Source organism: Meles meles, chromosome 15 (assembly GCF_922984935.1).
Source record: "Meles meles chromosome 15, mMelMel3.1 paternal haplotype, whole genome shotgun sequence".
Classification (NCBI taxonomy): domain Eukaryota; kingdom Metazoa; phylum Chordata; class Mammalia; order Carnivora; family Mustelidae; genus Meles; species Meles meles.
In genome coordinates this window covers 83,339,708-83,365,892 of record NC_060080.1, presented here as the reverse complement: position 1 = coordinate 83,365,892, position 26,185 = coordinate 83,339,708, and positions in this window count along the sequence as shown.

The following is a 26,185-nucleotide window of genomic DNA, read 5'->3' as shown; positions in this document are numbered from 1 at the left end:
CTTTCATTTGTAACTTCCCTAACAGAGAAGCAGTGACTAAACTCTGAAATGTTACGAAAAATAAATAAGGAGCCAAAAGTGAACACCGCCAGTATCTTATCTGTTACACTCATTTTGAGATTTGGTGAGAAAATCATCAGATTTTGGCAGCAGAGTATAGGCTCCAAGGGGCACAGAGAGTGAAGGGCAGGCACATTGCTGATCTCTTATTGTGGGTCAGGCATTATGCTAGGGCTTTACAGGTACTAATGCACAATGACTATATGAGCTGAATGTTATTGCATTCCCCATTTAACAAATGCCTTGTGCCTGCAACTTCAGTTGGTCCCCTCTACTTAAATCAGAGCCGAAGTAGTAACAAGCATGTGCATGTTGAGGGCTGGGATGTAGGGTGGTCCAGGTACCCTGTCAGGTATGACAGAGTGATGAACAAAACAGACAAGACCCCTGCCCTCATGGAGCTGCCCTTTTAGGGAGAGGAGCCATATGATAGGTAAGAGTAAGAGGTAAATAAATACATAGTATGTTTGGAAGTGATTATGCTAAGCAGGGAAATAAAACTCAGAAGCAGCATGAGGACTTGGGAGGAATGAGGAGCACCTTAAACAAGGTGGAAAACAACAGTATTCCTATGGAGAACGGACCTGTCAATATTTAAAGGGGTTAGAAATAGGACCTTGGGAACCATTTCTCAAAGGACCATATGTGTGAACCTCCCAGTGTTACAGGAAACGCTAACCTGATGAGAAGCTGGAGGAAAATCAGCCCATGTCTTTCCCTCTAACCACCTGCTTCCACACAGGGTTGGGCCCAGTTACCAGGCATTCTGCAAGTCTTCACTGCATGACTTACTCATGTTAAGAGAACACTCCTTATACTTAGCAGTTTTACATGTCCAACTAGTCCAACTAAACTTTTTGGTTCCATCAGGGGAACACAGCTCAAGTGCTGATATTTGCCTCTGGGGATGGTGGTCATTTTGGATTTCTGCTTGAGCATCTTTCTGGCGATATCAGAATTAGAACAAGATGAGGTTTTTAGGCTCTTCTGCATTGATCAAGGGTGGGGTGATCCCATGCCCTATACCTCTTCTCACAAGCCTCTACTGTCTTGCCCAGTCTAAAGGTTTTCTGGCTCGGCATTTTTCTTTTTCCTCATCTGGCAACTCTACTCCCTACTGTCCACGCGAAGCCTGTAAATTCTTACTATCTTTTACCTTCAGGGCTCCCTAAAGGCTACTTTTCCTGAGTAAATCAAAAACCAAACTGATGACATCTGAAAATGAAACAATCCCAACTGCACTCTCCCTGAGTTATTAATGTAGCAGAGCTTTGCCATCTAATGTCTCTTTTCTGAAAGCATCAGATTCCCCTAAGGAGTCTCAACATTTAAGCACATAAAAGAAAATATATTTTGTGGTTCAGAAGGTGCTCCTGAGCAATTGCCAGCCACTGAACACCACCGGGAAGATCCAATGACTCAGATATTATGCTCAGTGAGGGGGTGAACATACTTACCAGAAAGGAAAGGGGGACTGGATTGACCGCCAGTGACAAAACCCAGCAGACAAGGAGAACTGACAGGAAAATAAAGAAGCAGGAAGGGGGAAAGACACAGGAGGGTAGAATGAGTGGTAAAGTTGGGCAGGCAGCATGGCAGCCAGGCCATGGACAGTCTGGCACAGCAATAATATTATTGTCACCACACCCTGGACGGTGACTGAATATTGATTGGAAAAAAATACTTCTGTGGGGTTTGGTCATCGGACCTCAAATGTCTTGGTTACTGACTGTGGTGTGTTGAATTGTGTCTCCCAGAAAGATACGTAGTTCTTAACCTCTGATCCATGTCCCTGAGAACTTGTTTGAAAACAGGGTCTCTGCAGATATAATCAGGATGAGGTCACACGGGATTAGGATGAGCCCTAAGTCCAGTGACTAAGATATTAATAAAGAGAGGGAGCTTTAGAGACACACAGAGACACAGGGAAGAAGGTCATGGAAGAAGATTCAGGGACTGACATGATGTAGCTACAAGCCAAGGGATGCCAAGACTTGCCAGCAGCCACCAAAAGCTGGAAAAGCAAGGAAGGACAGCCCTACAGTGTTCAGAAAACAGTGTGGCCCTCAAGACACCTTGATTTTGGACTTCTGGCCTCCAGAACTGTGAGAGAGTAAGTTTCTGTTGTTTAAGCCACCCTTTTTGTAACAGTTACTTAGCCCTATGTACTAATACAGACAGCAAACTGATCCCAGGATAATGCCTCAATTTGAGTGAGACAGTAGCTGAACTCACCTTCCAAGTTCAGAGTTAATGTCCTATATATTTATTTTCATTAACTTCCTCCTTCACTTCCCACCTTACTGGATCCAACCAATGGATTATGAAGTTTTCAAAGCACATATTAGAGAAGAGATTGTATGAAGAAATCAATCCACCATGGAGGTTAATTTTAGGAACTTTATTTTTTAGATGCAATTTTTAACAGAAGTCAGAACTCTAAATTATCATTCAAACATCAAAAGAGCTTATAAAGGATTGTAGGCTATTGGAGGCTTGTGTCATGTTGGCCAAAATGTCTTCTCCTTGGAACTGGATTTCTCAACCTCCACACTGCTGACATTTGGGGTTGTCATGAGGGCAGAGAGATGGCCTGTTAGAGGACATTGAGCAGCACCTTTGACCTCTGTCTGATAGTTGTGAATAGCACTCAACCCTCAGTCATGGCAATCAAGAATATCTGTTGGCATTGCCCAATATTCCCTAGGGAGAGGAAGCAAACTCATCCCTGGTTGACAACCAGGGTTCTAGGTTTAGTATGCTTATCCCATGCCTGCCCCTTGCCCAGATCACATCAGTGGGGAGAGAAACATCCTCCTGCAGCCTTTACAAAGGAATCTGGGATGACCAAGTAGATGGAAATTGATGTGATCTGGATTAGCGATATTGTATAGGCATGGGTGATCCCAATGAATCAAAGGGGACTGGGCTGATATGAACAGGAGGGTTTGGGGAGGACAGCACTCAATGAGAGACAGAGACAGGCTCAAGCTTCGATGCCCTAAGTATGCAGGGAAGCTGGTACATGACGTTGGCTAAGTGCCCCTTAGGAGTCTCGCTCCCAAAAAGGACAATCGAAATCGGGTTCTGAGAGCATTAAACTCAGTGCCATTCACCTTTTACATCCAAGTCAGCATCTGTCAGTCCACTCAGAAGGCTGCATGGTGCATGTCAAAATAAACATTGTGCATGGCAACCATGAGAAACTACTGAGAAGATTGAATTATCATTTATATGAATTAAAGATAAAATAAATATAAATTAAACTAAAAGTGGAACTCAGACTTCAATGTTCTAGGGAATAAGAGAGTGGCCCTTCAGCTATCTGGTGAAATAGTGATTCAGATTCTAGATTCAGAGATATTTATTTAAGCAAACCTTTACTCAGGAATCATATACCAAAGTCAGTAACATTCATAGCTTCTGAAGCCATAGAAAAAAAACACTAAAACTATTACTGAAGGAGGCATGGCAGCCTAAATAGACCAAGCTCTCACATAGTCAAAAGTGACCCAAATTCTTTACAGAGCAGAGGTGGAAGTTTGACTAGAGCACATACAACGGACCAGGAGATCGATAAATTAGCCACCTACAATGACATTACATTTACAGCTCTAGGCAACAGGTGAGTGGGGGTTCCTTCCCATTAGAGTCCATACCTATAAGTCCTTAATCAAAAACTTTAAAAAACAGAAGATACGTGCATCTGGGTGGCTCAGTTTGTTAAGCTTCCAACTCTTGATTTCAGCTTAGGTCATCATCTTAGGGCTATGGGATTAGCATTGGGTGGGGCTCAGAGGGGGTCTGCTTAGGATTTTCTCTTTCCCTGTCCCTCTGCCTCTCCCTCTGTTTACACACACTTGTGTTCTCTCCACCCCCCCCAATAAATAAATAAATAAATAAATAAATCCTTAAAAAAAAGAAAAAGAAAAACAGAATATGCCACCGAGAACTTCCTGTGAAGCTACACCATTCTCTCAAACTGTGAGGACAGGGTTTTCCATCTCCTGTCATGTCCCACCTGTGTCCCTCCTGGAGGACTCACAGCCCACGTTGTCAGCAGCAACTGTTGTATGATCACATCATCAGGCAAAGCTCTTTGTCTGACAGGCTGGATATTTTATGTATATATATATTTGCCTAGGGGATTTAAGATATTCACAGTGATCCCAGTAGAATATTATGATTTAATCAACTTTACCTTTCCTAGACTCAAAGGAGCCTTTAGATCAATGTGCTCAAAAGCAGACACCAAATCATTCCAAAGCAAGAGCCACAAGCCAGTCGGGCTGGGTCTCTGTGTCCCTTGCTCCTGGCTCTTTCTTCAGGACTTGAATTCCCCAACTGTCTAGAACCAGATTGGTGGCTTAAGAAGAATACACAATTCCCTCTCTGACGAAGTGGGGGCCCAGAGTCAGATCCCTAGCCAGGGTCCAGGTGGCCTGGGCTCTGAGAGGGGAAGAGCAGGAGTCAAGAGGCAGCTAGACGGTGCTAACAGCCAACACAAGTGCCAGTCGAGGGATGGGATCATTGAGATGGGAGATGACGAGAATGGGTAGAGAAGGTGGGGTGATAGAACAGGCTTCAGAGCCTGGAGTCGGGCATTTCCTGAGGTTGCCCAAGCAACACCAGGGTGGTGTTATGGGTTTAACTGGGTCCCTTAAATTCCTTGTCAAAGACCTAACTCCCAGAACCTCTTAACATGGACTTCTTTGGAAATAGGGTCTTTACAGATATAATTAGTCAAGATGAGGTCATACTAGATGATGGTGGGCCTTAATTCAATATGACTGATGTCCTTATAAAAAGGGGAAATTGGGACACAGACACACAAACCTTGTGCCTTGTGAGGCTTGCATTTGTGTCTCTGTGAGCCAAGGAATGACCAGAAGCTAGAAGAGAAGGCTGGAACAGACTCCCTCAGAGTCCTCAAAAAAAAAAAAAAAAAACAAAAACAAATAAACAACCACCACCACCAAAACCCAACACTATCCTCATCTTGATCTTGGACTTCCAGCCTTGTTTATTGGGGCATGGCTGCTGCAAACCCCTGCTTGGTATGAACAAAGGACAGTTTTATTCATTATCCTTCTTAGAACAACACTAGAAGACATTACTTATCTTACACCCCAAAGGAAACTTGCCACAACCAAGTGTTTGAATATTAGCAAAGTCTTTCTTTTTGAGACTCAAGTTTTGATCACTTCATGCCCAATAGTTAAAAGAGTTTTGCATGGAGCACTGGGTGTTGTGCAAAAACAATGAATACTGTTACGCTGAAAAAATAAATAAAATGGGGAAAAAAAAAGAGCATAGAAATATATCTCTGTGCCAATTCAACTTAAATGTTTTGGGCAAGAATACTATTTGATAGTTAGAAACCAGTTTTGTTGTGTTTGCATCTCTGAAATGTGTTTCAAAGATCACATGGTAACTATTCCTCATTCTACAAGTTTTTCCTGTAGTTTTTATGCCAAAACCAATTAAATTTTGACCTCAACTGACCCAACTATCTCTACAAGATAGGAGTCTGGTTTTGCTTGGCCTCCTGTGGTTTGATAGATTAATAGAGTGTGTCAGAATGGTATGGAAGACTGGGATGTCTGGGTGGCTCAGTCTTTAGGCATCTGCCTTCGGCTCAGGGCATGGTCCCCGGATCCTGGGATCGAGCCCTGCACCAGGCTCCCTGTTTGGTGGAAGGCCTACTTCTCCCTCTCTCACTCCCCGTGCATATGTTGCCTCTTTCGCTGCCTCTCTCTCTGTCATATAAATAAATAAAATCTTTTTAAAAAATGGTATGGAAGACAAAGTAATTGCTGGACAGAGAGCTTAGAGAAATTTCGATGGAATTTGCAAATTAAAGCAAATCTAGCCCCCCCCAAATTCTTTCACCCTGACGAAATACATCATAAAACAAAAAACAGCAAACTTCTATTTGTAGAGAACTAAATTTGTATCTCAAATATTGGTGGCAAGGCAAGGCCCAAAACTATATACATTATCAACTCATAATATGAAGCTGTAATAATCAGACGCTGGCTGTTTGTTCCCATTTAGCAGTGAAATACATACATTTAAATGACAAAACGTCATTTGCTCAGAGATGTTAATTATATGATGATCCTAAGGGCAGGCATGGAAGCAGTGATTTGTTAGTGAAATCACAGTCTCACCAGTCACCTGAAGGAGCCCCAGCCTCAGAGGGAGACAGACGTGGATCCACCACATTCCTCACTTGTCTTCCTGCTGTTGGATCTGCTGTGCTTACTCATTTTCCCTCAGAGTCAAATTATCTTTGTTGGTATCAAACCAGCTTCATTTGTCCTGGATTTATTTATAACCTTTCTGATGACAATTCACAGAACGAGTCGTCCCCGCAGTGACAGCATAATTATCTCTATGCATCAACTCGAGGTCTATGGTATTTGTCCCAACATCCATCGCCGTATGTTGGAAGAGGAATGAGGAATTGAAAATACTGAAGATGGGTTAAAATCTTCAAACACTGAAATGGGGGTTTTAAAAAGAGTGTAGTGGGGTGTCTGGCTGGCTCAGTGGGTTAAAGCCTCTGCCTTCAGCTCAGGTCATGATCCCAGGGTCTGGGATCAAGCCCCATATCAGGCTTTCTGCTCAGCAGGGAGCCTGCTTCCCCATCTCTCTCTCTCTGCCTGCCTCTCTGCCTACTTGTGATCTCTGTCTGTCAAATAAATCAATAAACTCTTTAAAAAATAAAAATATAAAATATAAAAAAGAGTGTAGAAAGAAAGATATACACAAACTGATACAATGTGTGACTGCTAATGTGGGTCAGAGCACATGGAGAGCCAGCCTTCTAACACCTCAACAATGCAAACTGATGCAAGACAGTGATAAAGTCCGGGACAAAAATGTTCCAAGAGTTCACAAGGAGGAAACCCAGCTGTGTCAGTTTCCCCCTCAAAACGAATACCTTTCCAATACCTCCATTTCCATCTACAAACACTATCATACTCCAAGTGACCCAGACTTGGAGGCTCATTCACTAATTTGACAAAGCTTTATGCACTAAGTCCCCAGATTGCTGGGTGTGTGGGGGGGTCAGAAACCCGGTCCCACAAGATATGCTCTGAGCAATGGCAGAGGAACACTGGAGGGTCTGCCAATGGGCGATCGTCCCGCCCAGCCCAGGAGGTGGGCAAAGCCTCTTTCAATATGTCCAAACATTTACCAAGGAGAAATTGCACTTCACTTCCTCAGAATGACTAGGGAGAACGATGTGTACCTCATTTCTCATGAGAAGGGAGCTTCATTTGGCCTTTACTCACTTTCATTAGAACAAATCCAATCAAAAGCAATAAGCAAATGCGATTTTATTTTCCGCCACTGGAACATAAGTGCCACAAAAGCAGAATTATTTTCCATTTTGCCCACTCTTGACATTTACAGGCAGTCAATTAATATTTGTCAAGTGAATGAATGAATGAATGAATGTGTAATAAATGAAAGAAATTTCATCTCTCTCCTTCCATGACCAGTGTGAGTCAGTAGTTCTGGGTCAGTGACTCTGTCTGGGAGACAGGAGCAAGCTGGGGTGGACTGAATCAAAGACAGTGCAGAAGGGAAGGAGGAAGCGGACACTGGTCCGCCTGAGCCATCACCTGACTAAGCCGGGTCCTCCCACCCAGCTCTCATCACTGATAAACCAACTGATAAACATCCCTACAAGTATGGATCTGTGTATTCTGTCTGGTCAGAAATCATGGGGCAAAAAATAAAAGGAGCATTACTTATTGAACCCTAACATCCCCACATTTGGTATATGGAATTTATAGACAGCACTGGGTGTAGATTTCTGGATATAAGCCAGAACCTTGAGTAGTGAAGGAGAGTTGGTGAGATTAAAGGTTGTGTCGTAGTGGAGACACGTAGCTGCTGGAGCTTCTGCAAATGGCCACGGCTGTCCCCTCCGCCATCCTACAGGGCCAGGGCTTGCGGCCAGCAGCTGGTGTTCACAGGGACAGAGCTTCTCACAACAAGGGGAAGTTTAACATCCCTGCCCCTTCAAGCTGGCAATACAGGGCTCACCCTGCAGATGGCTGCCATTTACTCTTGAAACACACAAGTGCAATAAGCCCGTGCATCCGGGGTTTTCTTGGCAATGGTGGTGGAAAAATAATCACTGCTTTCTGGGTGATCTCAGCCAGGTCTGTAGGCAGGGATTTTAAATTATAATCAGTTAGCTCGCTGTATTTCTAGGGGCATCAGGATCCAGTTTGAGGATTGATAGTATCAGAGGACAGGACCAGCCGTATTGCTATTCCAAATTCCATCTGGCATGGAGAGGAAAATGAGGAGCTAAGCTTTCCTCAACATGTGCCTTCTCCAGAGGCTTCAAGTGTCACACCAGCATTGCTCACCCACCACCACTATCCCCATCACCCAGTCACCATCACCATCACCACTCACCTTCATCACCTCCACCATCACGATGACCACCATCACCACCTTCATCATCTCCTCTGTCACCACAACCACCATCACCACCTCCATCATCACATCGTCATCACCATCATGGCGACCACCATCACATTCTCCATCACTGCCACCACTATCTGTCACCCCCGTTGTCACTATCACCTCACCTCCACCGCCAACATCACCACCACCATAATCACCACCATCGCCTCCAGCCACACCACCACCACCTCCGCTATCACCACAATGACAATCACTTCCATGGCTCATGTAGTTACGGAGGTTGGCAAAGCCAAAATCTGCAGTGTAGACTAGCAGGCGAGAGCCCCTGGGAAGTCTTGCTGCTCAAATCCAAAAACAACCTGCTCATAGAATTCCTTCTTGCTCAGAGGAGGTCAGTATCTTTCTCTCCAGGCCTTCAACTAACTGGATGAGGCCCACCCACATCACAGAGCATAGTCTGTTTACATAAAGTCTATTACTGATTTAAATGTTAATCTCGTCTAAACAAATACCATCACAGCAACATCCAGACTGGTGTTTGACCAAATATCGGAGTACTGTGGCCTCACCAAGTTGACACATGAAATTAACCATCACGCCATGCCAGAGACCATGACGCAATTGGCTGGGGTACAACGTGAGCCTCAGGATTTCTAAAGCACCCCACACCAAGTTTTCTAAGTTGCATTCAAAGATGAGATCTATGCTCTAGGAACACAGATTTTTGAAATGTTCAGTTACGGATTTTTTGAAACCTTCAATTAAGGGTTCTTTGATTCACTGAAAACCAATGTGAAGACCAGAGGGAAATCATTCCCAGAAGCCAGATTTCCTGGACTTTTGTAATTCCACAAGAGGCAACAGAGGCAAGTCACTATGTCACAGGACATAAAATTTGGGATCATAAGATTTGGGAGCAACCACACCACTGGACACACCCTCAAAGCAGCCTAAGGGACATCAAAGACAAGACTCATAGGGGAAATGAAAAGATTAGGAAGAAAAGATGGGGTGCTGTGGTGGCTCAGTGGGTTAAGGCTCTGCCTTCTGCTCAGGTCATGATCTCAGAGTCCTGGGATGGAACTCCATATCAGGCTCTCTGCTCAGCAGGGAGCCTGCTTCCCCTGCTCTTTCTGCCTGCCTACTTATGGTCTCTTTCTCTGTCAAAGAAATAAATGAATAATCTTAAAAAAAAAAAAGAAAGAAAAAAATTGCCACCACCCGAAATTCATGCTACACAAAGAAATAGCATTGTTCTAAATGTGTCTCCAAAATGCCTCCTCCAAAGAGAGACAACATATATAGGTCAAGCAACGCTACAACTGACCTCTTGAAAGACAGTTTTTTGCCAGGGAGTGAACTTCCTAGATCATGGTGCCCTGGTGCCAATAACATCCTCAAAAGATGAAGCCATCGATCCTGTTTTTTTTCTCTGTCCACTAACCTGCTCTCAGATCCCATGGAGCTTCCACTTCATATTTGATATCAGTAACTCAGGTCAAGACTTGACCAAGGATGATGTCCTGAGAGCCACACTTCACTTGGGGTGTCTACCTAGAACTTGAGGTTGGTTAGTGTCGTAAAGTCAGTGTTGTGATAATTCCGTGGGTTCCACAATCACCTTATACTCTCTAAAGTGGGAAATGAGAAATGGAACTAACTCAACCTTGAAATCCAAAGGCATTAAGCCTGTCATGATAGATGGTGACCTGGTTCACACATGATTGTTAGAGAATCCCAGGCTCTAACGAACACAAAAAGAAAAGCAAAGGGGCCTTAATTTCATTGAACATTCATTTAAAATTAAGAATTATGTATAGCCTTCAGACTTGACTTCCAAAGGGCAAGAATGTTTAAATTTGGAATTTATTACCTCAAAAACAAAATTAATTGAACAGTAACTTAGAAGAATATGTAATTTTGTGGCTTCTAATTCCTTCCTGAAATTTTGTGCTGGTCCTTACAGCTGTTTTGTACTATTCTGGCTCTTGTCCTCCAGGCACGTGGGAGCACTGGGCTTCAGTGCCACTCTTGAACTCAAGCATGCCATGTCACTTGCTTTGGCTCATGACATGTGAGCAGAAAAGATATTGTCACTTGCAAGTGAAACCTTTAGGCATCGGTGTGTGCTTAGCTAAGGCTGGTGCTCCCTCTGCCAGCAATATTCCAGATGGTGGCTCTCCCAGCTAGGGATCAGAGAGAAGAGCTCAGTGAAGCAAAACAGACCCCCAGCTGCCCAGTGAAGTCCTCAGGAATAAACCTTCTTAGTATTAATTCACTGAGATCTGTGGATTGCTTGCAACTGCAGCATAACCTGGTCTATCCTACTAAGACCGAATTTAATAAAGGAAGGGCTTGTATTTAACTTGCACCATCTCCAGATTGTTAACATTTTATTCCCAGATCACCTTAATGTTGACATTTAATCACATTGCTGAAGCTCTCTTGGGCAGTATGGCTAGAAAAAAATGCAAAGAAGTAAAGAAAGGAATAAATGTCTAGACTTAACTCCAATGTGGCTCAAAATTAATTTTAATATTTCACTACTTCAACCCAATTGATGGTTTCTGGGAGTAAAACATATACAGCCTAGTGGTATTTCTAGGAATGTACCCCAAGGGGATGTGGGCTGCTGGAAGTAGGAACAGGGCTAGCCAGATGGACAGCTCACCAGAGCAGGGCAAGACAGCCCTGGATCCAAAGGTTAAGAGAACAAAGGCACAGGGTAACTCTCAGTTCCCCATTCCTCACATTTACGTGTGGTGGGAATGCTACTTGAATGACTTCTGGCCTCTTGCTCTGGCCTCCCTGATTGCTCACCATGGAAATGCAGACGATTGCCATTAGCTTATGTTCCATGACTGCATAAAACTGATCTCTTAGAAGACTGGAAATAACAGGGATTCAATCTCCTTTCTTCCCTTTCCACCTAAGACCCATGGGAGGCAGAAATGGGGTACAATTTCTGACTTGGAGATCCCAACTTTACTATCAAGAGAGCTGCTCCACAAAGCAGATGGGAGAAGGGACAAGCAGAGAGGCAACAAGCCCATCAGGAGAAGGCCTAGGCTACATCAAATGACCTCCCTTGGATGAGCAATAAAACTGATGTTTTTGTCTCTATCTGTCTGCTTCTGTGTCTGCTTTCCTATTGGTTCATAACTCTGGCAGGAAAGAGGGGATATTATTTATGAACTCCTAAATATCCCATTAGTGTCTCCTGCTGAGTGGCCATGTGAGCGTATATGGAAAAACAACAGCCATGATGTGGCCCCAGTAGCAGCAGGACATCTGCCTTGTGCCCAGGCCTTATGGTCATGCCAGTTCCTTGTGGCTTCTGCTGGTATCAGCTGCCACTAAGACTGAGGCATCCTCGAGGGACAGGGACTCTCTGGCAAACTTGCAGAGAACTGCTAGGTAGCTGGGAGGGGTGTGTGTGTGCGTGTGTGTGTGTGTGTGTGTTTCTTTAGGGGTCCAGAGGGTACAATTATGTTGGAGACGCAAAGGATAGGAAAATGTCTCTGCCTTGGAGAAAAGTTGTAGTCAAGAGAGTGGCAAGAAATCCTCACCCACTGTCAACAAGGGGAGACATTTTGAAAGGCGTAAAGCCCAGAAATAGTGCGTATTAATTAATTGCAACTCCAGAAAATGTCTGGGGGCACCTGGGTAGCCTAGTGGGTTAAACATCCATCTCTTGGTTTGGGCTCAGTTCGTGATCTCAGGGTCATGAGATCGAGCGCCCATGGGGCTCCATGCTCAGCACAGATTCTGCTAGAGAATCTCTCTCTCCCTCTGCCTCTGCCCCTTCCCCAACTCGCATGTGTGTGGGCTCTCTCTCTCTCTCTCAAAACAAAATCTTTTAAAAAAGAAAGAAAGAAAATGTCTGTCATCCATTTAATTTCAATAATACAATTTGGGGTACTTCACAAAGTTCTTGGCAATATTATTTAAATCTTTTCAATAAGAAAAAGGAATGAATAATGATATTTTTATCATTTTTCCTAACTTTCCCTCTCACTGTTAGTTCCCAGTTCAGGCCTTTAGCACCGTTCCTTTGGGTTACTCGGTGCAAGCCATGATGCTGAGAGAGATCAGTATTCCCCCAATGACTTCTCCATCCATGCCCACTTTGAAAGGAGACCAAGGCTCTGCATGGTGGTGAGAAGGGCACAGGTGGCACCTGGCTGCAGCTCACCATCTCCGTGTGCTCCGAGGGTTCTCGGGCTGGGCGGTCCCAGCCCCATCATCCAGAGGAGAGTGAGTCTCATGGGAGGAAATCCACAGGGAGATAAAGCCAGATGTTCTCTTTCTCTGTTGCAAGGTGAAAAATTTTATAGTGATATCATTATAAATATATCTATCTCTATAGATGTATACTATAAGCAGAGTTTTAAGAAGCTACAGATTCAGAAAAACATATAAAATAATAAAAAGGTCTTATATTGGTAAGAGAATATAATAACGTGATAGAAAATTGGTTCGGAGAAAAGCCAATTCAAAGGAGCACCTTTGAATATGAGAAGAAAGATACTCAAACTCAGGAGTAAGTGACAATGTGTCACAATCTTAGATGGACAAATAGAAAACAAAAGCCCCCGACCGTGTTGAAAATATGGAGAAATAGGAACTCTAATGTAGGAAATGGGAGCATGAGTTGGTCCCTCCTTCTGCAATGTGATCCTGTAAAAACCTATTAAGATGCAGAATCATCACCTAGTTTCCCATCCCCCCACCCAACTCCCTTTCTGCAATACTCAGTTTGTTTCCTGGAGTCAAGAGTCTCTCCTGGTTTGTTTCCCTCTCTGATTTCTTCCCATTCAGTTTTCCCATCCTTCCCCTATTGTCCTCTGCACTATTCCTTATATTCCACATATGAGTGAAACCCTAGGGTATTAAGGAGGGCACGTGATGTCATGACCTCTGAGTGTCATATGCAACTCATGAATCATCGAATATCATAGCAAAACTAATGATGTCAAAAAAAATTGCATTCTTAAAAAAAAAAATCCCACCAATCCCAGTCTTCTGGAATTATCCCAGAGAACAAAGATCAGCATATACAGATACATGTATAAGAATGGTCTGTATAGCTTTGTTTCCATGAAAAAAACATGACAATCAAGTGAAAGCCCATTAAGAGAGAAGTGGCAGAATAAACTCTACTCACTGTGGAATTGTATACAGTTATTAGAAAATGAGTTAGGGCACTAGCCCCTGACTTGTAGAAACATCATGTGGCATTGCCAGTTAAGAAAAGCAAGATGTGTGGGTGTGTAAAATGATTGCATTTACAGAAAAACAAAAACCATAAAAACAAGTGTGTGTGTGTGTGTGTGTGTGTGTGTGTGTGTATTAGTATATGACTAAGTCAGCACAGAGAGAAGCACCAGAGGAGAGATAATTGGGGTAGGAAAGAAAAGTACAATTTTTTTTTTAAAGTGCACCACAAATATTACCATGTCTGGTATAATTACCATGGCGTAAATTTGCACATGTGTATACAGCGGCATGAAGAAGGGGGAAGGTAAAAGACAGGTCGAATATGTGAACACTGTTATTTCTTACATGTCACAAAGAGTAGAAGGTTAACTAGCAGTATAACTAAATAGTAATGCTGCCATGTCTCCTTCAGACGAACAATTCTATTAAAAGTGTTCAGATAGGGCGCCTGGGTGGCTCAGTGGTTTAAGCCGCTGCCTTTGGCTCGGGTCCTGGTCTCAGGGTCCTGGGATCGAGTCCCACATCGGGCTCTCTGCTCGGCAGGGAGCCTGCTTCCCTCTCACTCTCTCTGCCTGCCTCTCTGCCTACTTGTGATCTCTCTCTGCCAAATAAATAAAATCTTTAAAAAAAAAAGTGTTCAGATGAATTAAGTAAGTTGCAGGTCTTTGCCCACAAATATGTGGCTATTTGGGGCTTTTTGTTATATGAAACTGGGACTGGAAAGGATTATGCTTTTGAGGAATGGTATCATGATCATGTGATGGTATCATGTATCAGGATGGTCTCATGATCACATGATGGTATCATGTGATAACATTGGGGGTGAGAGCCTCGATTTGGAATTCCAGCTTCAGCCGGGAAGTGTTAACACTTACACTGAGCTTCCATTTCTTCTCTCTGAGATATGGGCACAGATTCTACTTCCCATGCTTGTGTAAGATTGCATGTGAAAATTCTGAATAAATCGTAGTTGTTGTTACTAACTTGTGGGGAAAAATAGATCCATATCCACGAACTTATTGAGAGATCTTTTTGATACATTCATTGAGAAAACATTTTGGTAAAAAAAAAATGAAAATTCCCAATTTTTTATAGTTGCCTAGGAAAGATTTATAGGAACAGGAAAATAAGGCAGAGGAAGACGTGCCATTAATGTTAGGTCTCCAGGACGGTGGCGTTGCAGAGTGGTCTGGGGAGAAGATTCTCTTTTGTAAAAACAAAACAAGCATGCATGACTTCTGCAATTTGGAGAGAAAGTCTATTGTCAAGGCTTTGAATATGACTGGTTTTTCAGGAACTCTTCCTAACATAGCCTATTTTGTGGTTTACTGTAGTAGCAATGGGTTTTGATAAGGTAAAAATCAGATGTAAGCCTGCTGTATGCCTCTGTCAATTGCCCACTGGAAATGCATGAAATCATTTTGCTGAAAGCAAGCCCTGACTCTTGGGGTCCAATTAGACTTATGTCCAAGACAAACAACTTTCCATCCTGCCCATCCCTGGTCTGGACTGACGTTGTGTCCATCCTTGTGTGGTCATCCCTAGGATTGAGATGGCCCCTGTCTTCAGCTCCTTGGATGTCCCTAGCTTAGGCCATTTGTTCTAGCTAATGTTGGCATTGGGGCCAGGCACCTTCCTGGTCTCCCAATTCTTTCATAGAGGTAATTAGAAACAATTGTTGTTATCACTTTTATTTAATATTTTTTAAAAGAGTTAAGCATTTTAATTCTTAGATGTTATGGGTGAGTTTTCTCCTACCTACTAACACAGTTCCCAGAGGAGGAGGCAACAGCGAAAGCAGCCATAGGTCCTTCTTGGTGCCATAGATGAGGTATTTAACATACCTGCACATGCTGGGACTATCCTAGAGTCATGGACATGGCCCTGAAGAGAATTTAGATCCTGCCTCAGCCTCCCTCATGAGCAAAGGAGGAAAGTGACCCTCACAATTTCTTGGAACTTCACTTTTTAACATTTTAAAGGTTATTTTACAAAGCTTCATTTAGAAAATGTGAGGGGAAAAAAAAAAGACTGGTGCCCATAACATTGCAATCAGTCCCTCCAAGAGGACATGTGACATTTAGGGTCGTAATGTAAGAGGCACATTGTAGCGCACTGATGGTAAAGCCAGCTTATCCTCATCATTCTCAAAGCCACTGTGTGTGTCTCAGTCCAATTATCGACAGAGCAAGCAAGTCCAAACTAAAAGCCAGAATGGGACGCAATCAATCAGAATTAATTTTACCTAAATGATATTTGAGATGCACCGATATAGCTTTGTGATTAGAGCCTGAAGCTGGCATCCTCCCTGCAGAGAATACTAATGCTGACATTCTAGTCCCGAGTGGCACTTGGCGTCATCACCAGCAACTGCCAACCCGCGCCCTGCAGGTCCTCCTGGAAAACCAGCTTGTCAAATGTCGAGAGTCCTGTGATGAGTCTGCACAGATCCATTTAGAACTCCAGATCCTTCTCATCCATATTCATTACAGTTAGTGTGAATTCACAAGTGATGGTGGCATGGTTCTGTCAGTTCCTCATGCCTCTTAGAAATATGGGCATTTTTAACAAGTGCTTGCCTGATTGCAAAGCAAACACTCTGAGGTAATTTCTTCCGAAGAGAGAACACTTTGTTAAAACAGGACACATCCAGCAGTCTTCTGCTCATCTGTCCCCGTTCACTGTGTCAGTGTGCCAGTATCGTGTGGACAAACCACATGGGACACATGGACTGTTCTCGTAGCTCTTCCTCTTCCTGATGCAATGGCCATACTTAGATGGAAAGAGTATTTTTTTTCTTTAATACAATACATGGAAGAAGAACATCAAGGGCAGCATTCTAAGAAGAGATTGAAGAGAAGTGGGAAAGGACGGGGCTCTTCTCTCTCCTTCTTTCTGTGGCAGGACTGGTGTGACCTTGGGAATTTGCTAGAACAGCACAGGGAACTTCTGGAAAGAAGAGCTGCTCCTTCTGTGGGTCAGCACCTACATCGGGGACTGCCTGGAGCATTGCAGAAGGCCCAGTTCTCCAGATGAGCACTTGCTTGTGCCGACCATCATGTTACCACCTGACCAGGCCAGCTCCTGAATTCCAGCACCTCAGTGGCTCACATTTAAAAAAAAGGATGAGCATTATGACACCGACTTCATAAAGCTGGTGTGAGACCTAAATGCCCCCACAAAACTCTTAACACAGCACCTGGTGTATTGTGTGTGCTCAAGAGATCGTAACTTTTATGATAATTACTAATAACGTATTGAAGTTTCCCACTACTAGAACCTTCCACAGATCTTGTCTTTTCCAAAATTGGTCATAGGTGTTATATTTAACCAAAGATATACATGTATGAGATAGTTTCCAAAGGGTGGAGATGCATTGTGTCCATAAAACCTTTTTTTACAGATCTTTCTTAGATGCCCACATTGCCTTGCCTGCTTCAAATGCAGTGGGTAAGTCATGCCTGCTCTAGAAATTAGAAACACTACATGGAGAGCTTAAGGACCTAATGGTTCTGACTGTGTGACTTCCTGGTACAGAAAGTCATTCCACCTACTAACCCTCAGATTCCTCAATAGCATGATAAGTTTACGACATAATCTCAGAAATCCTCTCTAGGCAAAAATTACAGTAAAACAGTTTTATAACCCAAGCTTTGGAGAATTTGTCTGCCATTCTTCCCTCTTTCTTTATCTCTGTCACAGAGAAGACATTAAATAAGCATTTGTAGATTAAAAACACGGATAAGTAAAAAAAAAAATTCTCTTGAGAAAAATAAATCCAATCGATCCTTCTCCACTTGAAGAAAAAAATAATTATTCATTGATTAGATACTTCAACAAAAATTAATACTTCTGTCCAACTTATCATGCTGTCCATGTATTGACTGTATAAAGCTATAATAATGCCTTCTTTTTTTTAAATTTAAATTCAATTAGCCAACGTATAGTACATCATTAGTTTTTGGTGTAGTGTTCAATGACTCATTAGTTACATATAACACCCAGTGCTCATCACATCACGTGCCCTCCTTAAAAAGCCCATCACCCAATTATGCCATCCCCCCGACCACCTCCCTTTCCACAACCCTCAGTTTGTTCCCTGGAGTCAAGAGTCTCTCCCATTTTGTCTCCCTGTCTGATGTCTTCCCATTCAGTTTTCCCTCGCTTCCCCTGTGATCCTCTGTGTTATTTCTTATATTCCACTGCCTTCTTAGGCTTACAATAAATACAATAAAGTATAGTTCAGCAATGATATGTAGATTGTGGGAATAGTAAATGAAGTTAAAGTATTCTAGTGTCCTATTTTTTTCTGTCCTATATTTTCTGGGAAAAGATCAGAGGCACTAATTTATATTTGTCTGTAGTAAGTCAAAAGAGCATGTTTTACCATTGATTGTCGTTACTAAGGAGTTAAGTGAATGTATTACTTCTGTAGTGCATTGAATGGTGACCCACAAAAAGATATGTCCACATCTTAACTCCTGGAGCTTATGAATGTGGCCATATTTAGATACAGAGTCTGCACAGATGTAATTAAGTTAAGGATCTTGAGAGATCATCAGAGATTGCCTCGGTGCACCCTAAATCCACCCTAAGAGATAGGTGTCCCTCTAGCAACCAGAAGAGAAGATGGACGCACAAGGACAAGTCTATGGGACAACAGAGGCAGAGATGAGAGTGACAATGTCACAACCCAAGGGATGGGAACAGTCACCAGAAGCTAAAGAGGCAAAGAAGGATTCCCTCCTAGGAGGACTAGAGAGAGCATGACCCTGTCACTCCTTGACTTCATGCTTTTGGCCTCCAGAACTGTGAGAGAATATGTTTCTATTGTTTTAAGCCACCATGTTTGTGATAATTTATTGCAACAGCCCTAGGAAACTATTTCAACTTCCAAATTCATAATGGAAAAAACAACTTTTAAAAACAAACAAAAAAAAAATAACTTCTCTTTATAATGGTCATAGAGGTGACAAGGAATTTGCATAGAAAAATAACAATTGGCTTGTATTTAGAATATAGAAAGAGCTCCCATAAATCAATAAGAATAAACACACAGCAAATTAGAAACATAGACAAGAGATTTGAAGAGAATATGCCCACGTGACCAATAAATATATGAAATTTGACAGAAATTTCAAATTTAGCTCCAGAGCTGGAGATTGTAAGGACTCCATTTTCATTTTCATCCTTTAAAGCAGTGTAGAAAGCTTTCAGGGAAAAAAAAAAAAAAACATGTAGAGCAATTGAAAGCTACTCACTTACCTTGACTCCATGTCAAGGGTGGTGCAATTCCTCACAGGGCAAAGATTGAGAATCAGGGCAACAGGTACCTCCCCCAGATGATGCATGAACATCCACCTAAAACCAAGTTCAACAATCACAGAGAACTGCAAGAGCCCAACACTAGGGGGAAATAGTATATAAAATTCATAACTTTTCCCCATGATTCTTTAAAGTCTATTCACTACTTTTTTCTCTTTCCTTATTCAACTAATTTCTTATTTCATCAAATCTTTTTTAAAAATATTTTTAATTTTCATTTTTCTATTTACATTCTATCCTTTCATTATTTTTAATTTTATTTTTGTATGTATATATAGGTTTTGCTTTCTTTACAATTTTGGAATGAAGTTTCTTCCAACAGACCAAAGTAAACCCAGAATCTAATATATGGCTCTGTTTTCTTCACCTGTCTGATCATATTCTCTCTATTTTACCTTCTTTTTTTGTTTGTTTGTTTGTTTCTTAAAGTCATTTTTAACATTCATCTTTACACTTATATTCAACCCATTCAAAGTATTGAATGTTATTTTTGTATATATATGTTATTCCCTCTTTACAATTTTGAGATGTAGTTTTTTCTAACTGAACAAAACAAACTCAGGATATAACATAAAGCTCTGTTCTGTTCACCTGTGTGCACTTTTTTCTTTTTTAACTTATTTCTCTTCTTTCTTAATTTTCATTTTTACAGTTATAACCTATCCTTTCATTACATTTCATTTTATTATTGTACACATATAAGATTTTCAGCTTTTAAAACTGTGGAATCTAGTTTTCTAACAAACAGACGAAAATATCCACAATATCCCGTGTAATGCTCTTTTCAGTTCACCTGTCTGATTATATTATCTGTTTCATATTTAAATTCTAATTTTTTTTTCGGTTTCAGATCTCTTCCATTTTGTTTGGGTTCATTGTTTCCATTTTGGTATTTTGTTCCTAGTTCATCTATATTCTTCATGGACAGAATGACAAATGGAAAAACGGACCTTAGGAAAGGGAACAAGAGGCAGTACTGAGTTCCAGGTAACTGAAGAGTATGGATGGATGTTAAGTAAGATGTTGGAACCAGAGACCAGAATAATGATAATAAATATACTAGATGGGCTTGGAAAAAAACATAGAAGACATGAGAGAATCTCTACCTGAAGAAATAAAAAAACTAAAACCTACTCATGTTGAAATCAAAAAGGCAATTCAGATATAGCGAAATATGGAGGGAGAACTTGGGACCTTTGCAGACAGGACCAGAGTCCCTTCTAGCAGAGGGAAATTTCAAATCAGGAGAATGGGCCTAGGCCGGGGAGGAGGCCTTCACAATCCATCTGCCCTAACTTCTCTTGTGGACACGGAGCAAAGGGACTCTGCCCTGCCTCGAGCCCCTTAGGTTAGCTGGAGGGCCAGGTGGGCCCGGAGGGGCTGAGCCCAGCCGGGCATGAGCTCTTCCCAGGTTCCCTGGGCTTGTGTGATTGACACAACTTGGTCCTGGACAGCAAAGTCAGGAGGAACTCTTTCTAGAACCTGGCTGGCCTCCCCTCCCCCAGTCCAACTGCTCTGCCCTGGTTGCCAAGCACAGGATGACCTCAGACACAGAACTCTCCACAGGGTTCTGAGTGCTCAGTTGGGTCACCAGGATGCTGGCACTCGGAGACGTAGCTGTGGAGCCCAACGCAGCCATGGAGGGACCTCTGTTGGCCAGCGGAGCCACTTGCCAGGTGGTCCTAGATGTGTGGGATGCGCTGACACATATCCCTGGGCAGCCCTGGGCGGTGCTGCTAGGGACCATGCTGCTGCTCCTTTGCCTGCGGAAGAGACGACTCCCTCCGAGAAGGGTGAAGGTGCTGGGACGAAGGTGCTCTGCTCGCCGCCTAGTCTTCAGAGCTGGCCGCCAGAATAAGGGCCCGACCACACAAGCCCAGGACACCCGCGAGCCACCCAGGGTGTTGGCCAGTCCACCCTCCTTACAGACACTGTGCTTGGCAGCCATCAACCAAACGCTGAGCAGGCTGGTCCTTGGGGACAGTGCCAACGACCTGAAGAAGGACCAGAGGAGTCAGCCCCGTCAACGTCCCCAGGGCCTTGGAGAAAACGCCGTCGGGGGAACAGCAGGCGAGGATGGAGAACAGGCCGGGAGGAAAAGAGGGAGGGACGGCAGTGACCACACTCCCGTTGCAGAGCCACTGAGACTGCTCAGCCAACAGGGTGCCAGAGGGAGGCAGAGAGGGCAGGAAGAGGAGGGGGAAGAAAGGCTGGAGCCGACGAGGGCACACATGGAACCTATCCCGAAACATAGAACCTGCAGGTCACAGTCCCAGGCAGGACCCGGGCTGCATGCCATCCCCCCGCCTGACCTCCCAGCAGGTGATGCTGGTGCGAGGACCTGCGGAGTCCCACCAAAGAGCAGAGCCCAGAAGGGCGACCACCCCGCCCCTCGGGCAGCCCTTGAGCCACAGGCTGTCACGGAGGACCCTGGCTTCCCTGTGTCCCCTCCAAGGCGTGAAGTGGATCGTGAAGACCGAGCCACATGCCTGGAGGCAGAAAGGCAAGAGATCGCCGAGTTGGCCCGACACATCGGCCATCTGCACACCCAGGAAGCAGCTCTGCAGTGGGAAAATGGACAGCTGGACCAGGACATACAGCAGCTGAGGCGGAGCCTGCAGAAGCCACTGGACGAACAGGACGAACTCGCCCTGCGACTGCACAGAAACCTCTTTCAAGGGGCAGCTCAGCTTGAGACCCTGAGAAAGAAACTGGCCGGCCTGTGTGGAGACCTGGAGCTCACGGGCCAGTTGTGCGACCTCCACAAGGAGATGGCCCGAGACATGCGCCGAGAGCTGCAGAGACACAGCTCCCACTGCCGCGAGCTGGTCCTCTTCCAGCACAACAGAGCCGCGAGAGGCTGGGAGGCCGCTGTGTCCAGTGAGAGAAAGTTCTGGGAGCTGAGGAGAGAACATGACTGCCTGAGGCAGATGTTGGCCAGCCTGGAGTCCCACCACCTGCCTGTCCCGAGTGACCCTCTTGCTCCTGCGGCTCCTCCCGCAGCCTGCAGACCTGGAGAAGTGTCAGGGGGTCCCTGGGGTCACCGGGCCCCTGGGGAGTGCGGAGGTCCCCGTGTGAGGGCACCGGGATTGGGGGTCACCTGTGGGTGGGACCGGGTTCAGGGCCGCTCGGCGCTCAACAGCCACAGCCCCGCTCAGCCTCTGCAGGGAGGTCCGGGAAGGATGTCTGCCGGCTCTCTCTCTCGGCAAGAGCCTGGGTCTCCACTGGGGCCCCAGGGACACTCAGCCATGTAGCCCGCTCACCCTGCCGCTGCACATCCAGACAGACCTCCGTGCCTATTGTCCTCGCTACGGACTTTCCCCATCAGACCCTCTACAGCTGTGTAATGTAGGATCGTGTTTGCGTTGAAATCCATGTCACTGGGACTGAAGACATCCTCTCTTGTGGGCATGGACAGAGACTCCAAACACGACCGTTTCTGTGGGCCAGGACTGGCCTTACAGATGTGCAGAAAGAACTCCATATTTACGGGAATAACGTGGAATTGCCTTAAAGAAAAAGAGAAGAAAACTTAAACAAAACAACATTCCACACAACTGTAAAAAATTGCTAGTGTACTTCTCAACTGAATTTTAGTCTGAACTCATAGTTTCGTCCTAAATCCAAGTTTCAGCCTTTAATTCAAACCTTAGTCCTAAACTCAAATGTTAGTCTTCCATTCATAGTTTAGTCCTAAATCCATAGCATTAGTGTAGTATTAAATTTATTGATAGGAAATCTTAAGAATTTGCAGCCATTTCTTCCTTGTTTTGTAACACATTAGCTTCATCCTTGTTAGTTTGGTTAAGATACTGCTTGTTGTTTCACATTTATGAACTTTCAGCGGTGAAAAGACCAAGTGTTCTCTGGATGGCAGACACACCGGCCCACGCACGAGGGCGCGGGCACACGCTCACATGCCCGACGCCGAATCTAGACGATTGTAGTTGCTTTGTGAGGACCGGAAAAATGTAAAAATACAGTTGGAAAATTTAAAATAGATTTACATTAAATTTTAAAGAAATTCAGAAATGTATCTGGAGATCAATAAATTACTGGAAATGAACAACGTGTGTGTGCCGTGTGTAAGGATTGGAAAGCCTCCGTGCTCCTCCTCCCAGAGAACAGAGTGCCCTGAGGGAGCAGGGAAGGTGGCAGCAGGGAGCACTGTCCCACGGGGTGCAGAGGAGCAGGAGGCCAAGGGACAGTCCCCAACTGCAGCCGGGAGGAGGGCAGGACCAAGGAGGGGGCTCCCAGGCTCCAGCCACAGGAGAGGTGGATCCATCCCGGGGCCTGGAGGGAGATCAGAGAAGTAGTATTTGCTGAGCCCAGTGGGGGGCTGTCCCAGCAAGGGGCCTAATGCCCACCTCGACCATGCAGGCCTCCATGGACTGCTGGTGCAGGGCAGCCCCCAGAAGACCTGGGAGTGCAGGCAGGGGAGGCAGCCTCAGGCCCAGAGCGAGCAGGAAAGGGTCAAGAAGGAGTTGGGAGAAGGACCCACCCCTGTGAGTCTATTTGACCCAAATGCACCTGGGGGTGACTGCCTGCCTTCGCACCCACACATGGAGTATCTCTGCAGCTTCTCCAATGTCTTGGGTGCTGGGCAACCCTGGCTCCCTAAGTGTCCCTGCTGCAGGCTGAGGTGGGATGGGATGGTAGGGCAGGAGGGCTCCCTGGAGGAGGTGGCCTCTTATCTGAATCCTGATAGAGGAGCAGGAGGTATCAGTGGTGCTTTCACAATGCTGGGCATCTCCCTCTGGAGTCCACCCCTGCCCATGACAGCTGTCCTCTTCTTGGGAGGGTCTGGGGACATTGCTGTGCTCTTCTCCCAGGCATGGTTCTCAAAGCGAAACCCCACCCTGGCCTCGGATTCTGGCGTCGGATTCGACGTCAGAGGGAGGACACTAGATCCCTAGGCTCTGCTGTCCCCTCACATCAAACCCCACCAGAGCTCATGCCTAAGCAGCAACGGCTAACCCCCTGGTAACCTGTGTGAGGGACTGTGTCCCGAGTTAGGTTTCGAAGCGTCCTCCATCCATTGCTAGGATGACAAACCGAGGGTGCTCCCTCTCCCAGGACTCACCGTCCGCCCACCTTCCTGGAAGGGCAGGCCATTCCCACCACTCCCAGAGTGACCAGCCTGCTCCTGGGCTCCATGATGGACCCCAGACTATCAGGTGACGGGGAAAGCCTGCTGGTCACCCACAGGCCCTCCTTGGGGGCATAGGTTGTAGACAGGGTTCCCCACAGGGGAAACAGCCCAGTCACTGGGTCATCCTGTAACAGAGTCACCCCCTTGCAGTGACCCTTGGGTGGAACAAGGACAGGTTGGCTCCACAGAGTCCGTGAAACTCTGAGACCACGCCCGTTCCTGCTGAGTTCTCCCCAGGTATTAGCACCGGTGTCCTGGTTTCTGAGTTCACACCTTGGAGCCAACAATTGGCCTCAGACCCACAGTCACCTGCCTGCCCACAGTGACCACACAGACAAGGAAGGGAGCTCAGAAGAAGGGACAAGCTGGCACCTTTGCAGACAGGACCAGAGTCCCTATAGCAGAGGGAAGTTTCAGATCAGGAGAACTGGCCTCGTCCCCGGGAGGAGTCCTTCACACTCTGTCTGCCCTGACTTGTCTTGTGGACACGGAGCAAAGGGACCCCACCCTGCCTCAAGCCCCTAGTTTTCCCGGAGGGCCAGGTGGGCCTGGAGGGGCTGAGCCCCAGGCGGCTGTGAGCCCTTCCCACCTCCCCTGGGCTTGTGTGACTGACACAACTTGATACTGGACAGCAAAGTCAGGAGGACTTCTCTGATGTCTTGGACGCTGTTCTGACACATGGTGGGTGGGGGCGGGGCAGTGACGGAGAAAACAAGCCAGTAAGGCCCGGTGACCCATGGAATTCTGTCCTAGTGAGGGGCAAGGCCAGGAAGTCAAGAACAAGAGGACAAGGAAAGCAGTTTCTGCAGAGAATTCCAACAGTGTGATGGCAAATAGAGTCAGAGGCCATACCCAGAGGTGTGTAACAGATGAAGGTAATAACAGGTAGTCTGGGAGGGCCAGGGGCAGACTGTTCTAGGGAGCATAGGAGTATAAATGCTGAGGTCTGTGCTTCCAAGGCTGGAGAACCAGGGCAAAGATGACAGGGTAGGGGACAGGGAGTAGGGCCACTGCACAGCATTTCTCTAGGGCAGGGTAGAGACACCATGGGAGGGTGCAGACCTGGAGACACAGGGCACTGGTGTACACGGGTGTGATGTGTGTTCTGCACAGATCTGCGTGATGGTGGGGACAGGGGATGGAGGGGTTGGGGAGACAGGCTGGGATCATTCTGCAAGGGGGCTCTTAGGGTCAGCATGGAGCACTGGGGGCTGGCCCTGGGGTGGTTATCATGGAGATGGTGGAGGAAGACAGCCTGGGGCTGAGTTTGTGCAGTTGTGGGGTCCAAGGGTAGGTGCAGGAAAGATGGGCACCTTTCGTAAGAAGCCTGTGTGTTGTCTGGTGTCCTCAAGGAGCCCTTAGAAAATATTTGTGTGTGTGGCCTTGAGGAAAGTCAGTGAGATGTGGACTCATTCCACCCAGTGGGAAGCCTGTTGTCTGAAGCGTGGGGTGTGGAGGAGGCCTGTGCGTTTGGGCTGCCGCCAGGTTTCCACCATCCCTGAAGGCCCTCGTGAGCAGGTTGTCTCACCTCCCAGCAGCTCCCACCACAGAGAACTCAAGGACAGCTTCAGGAATGAATGGAGTATAGGGTGAGGATTCCCAAGGGGACTCACATCCTCCCTGATCGAGTCGACGCTGCCACCAGTGGGAACCCCAACAAGTAATCCGGGTCCCCCCACAGAGTCCCAGGCAGCAGGAGACAGAGGCTCGGGGACTGGAAGCACTCATGAATGTGGCGTGTGCCCTCACTATTGGGCCACCCTGTCTCTCTACCTGTCCATGCTGCAGGCTGCCATGGGATGGGATGGGATGGGATGGGATGGGATGGGATGGGATGGGATGGCAGGGCAGGACCGGAGGGCTCCCTGGAGGAGGCAGCCTGTGAGCTGAATCTGATGGATGAGCAGCAAGGACCAGTGGTGCTTTCATGCTTGAAAGAGAAGGTGAATCTCATAGACACCTTGTCACAGA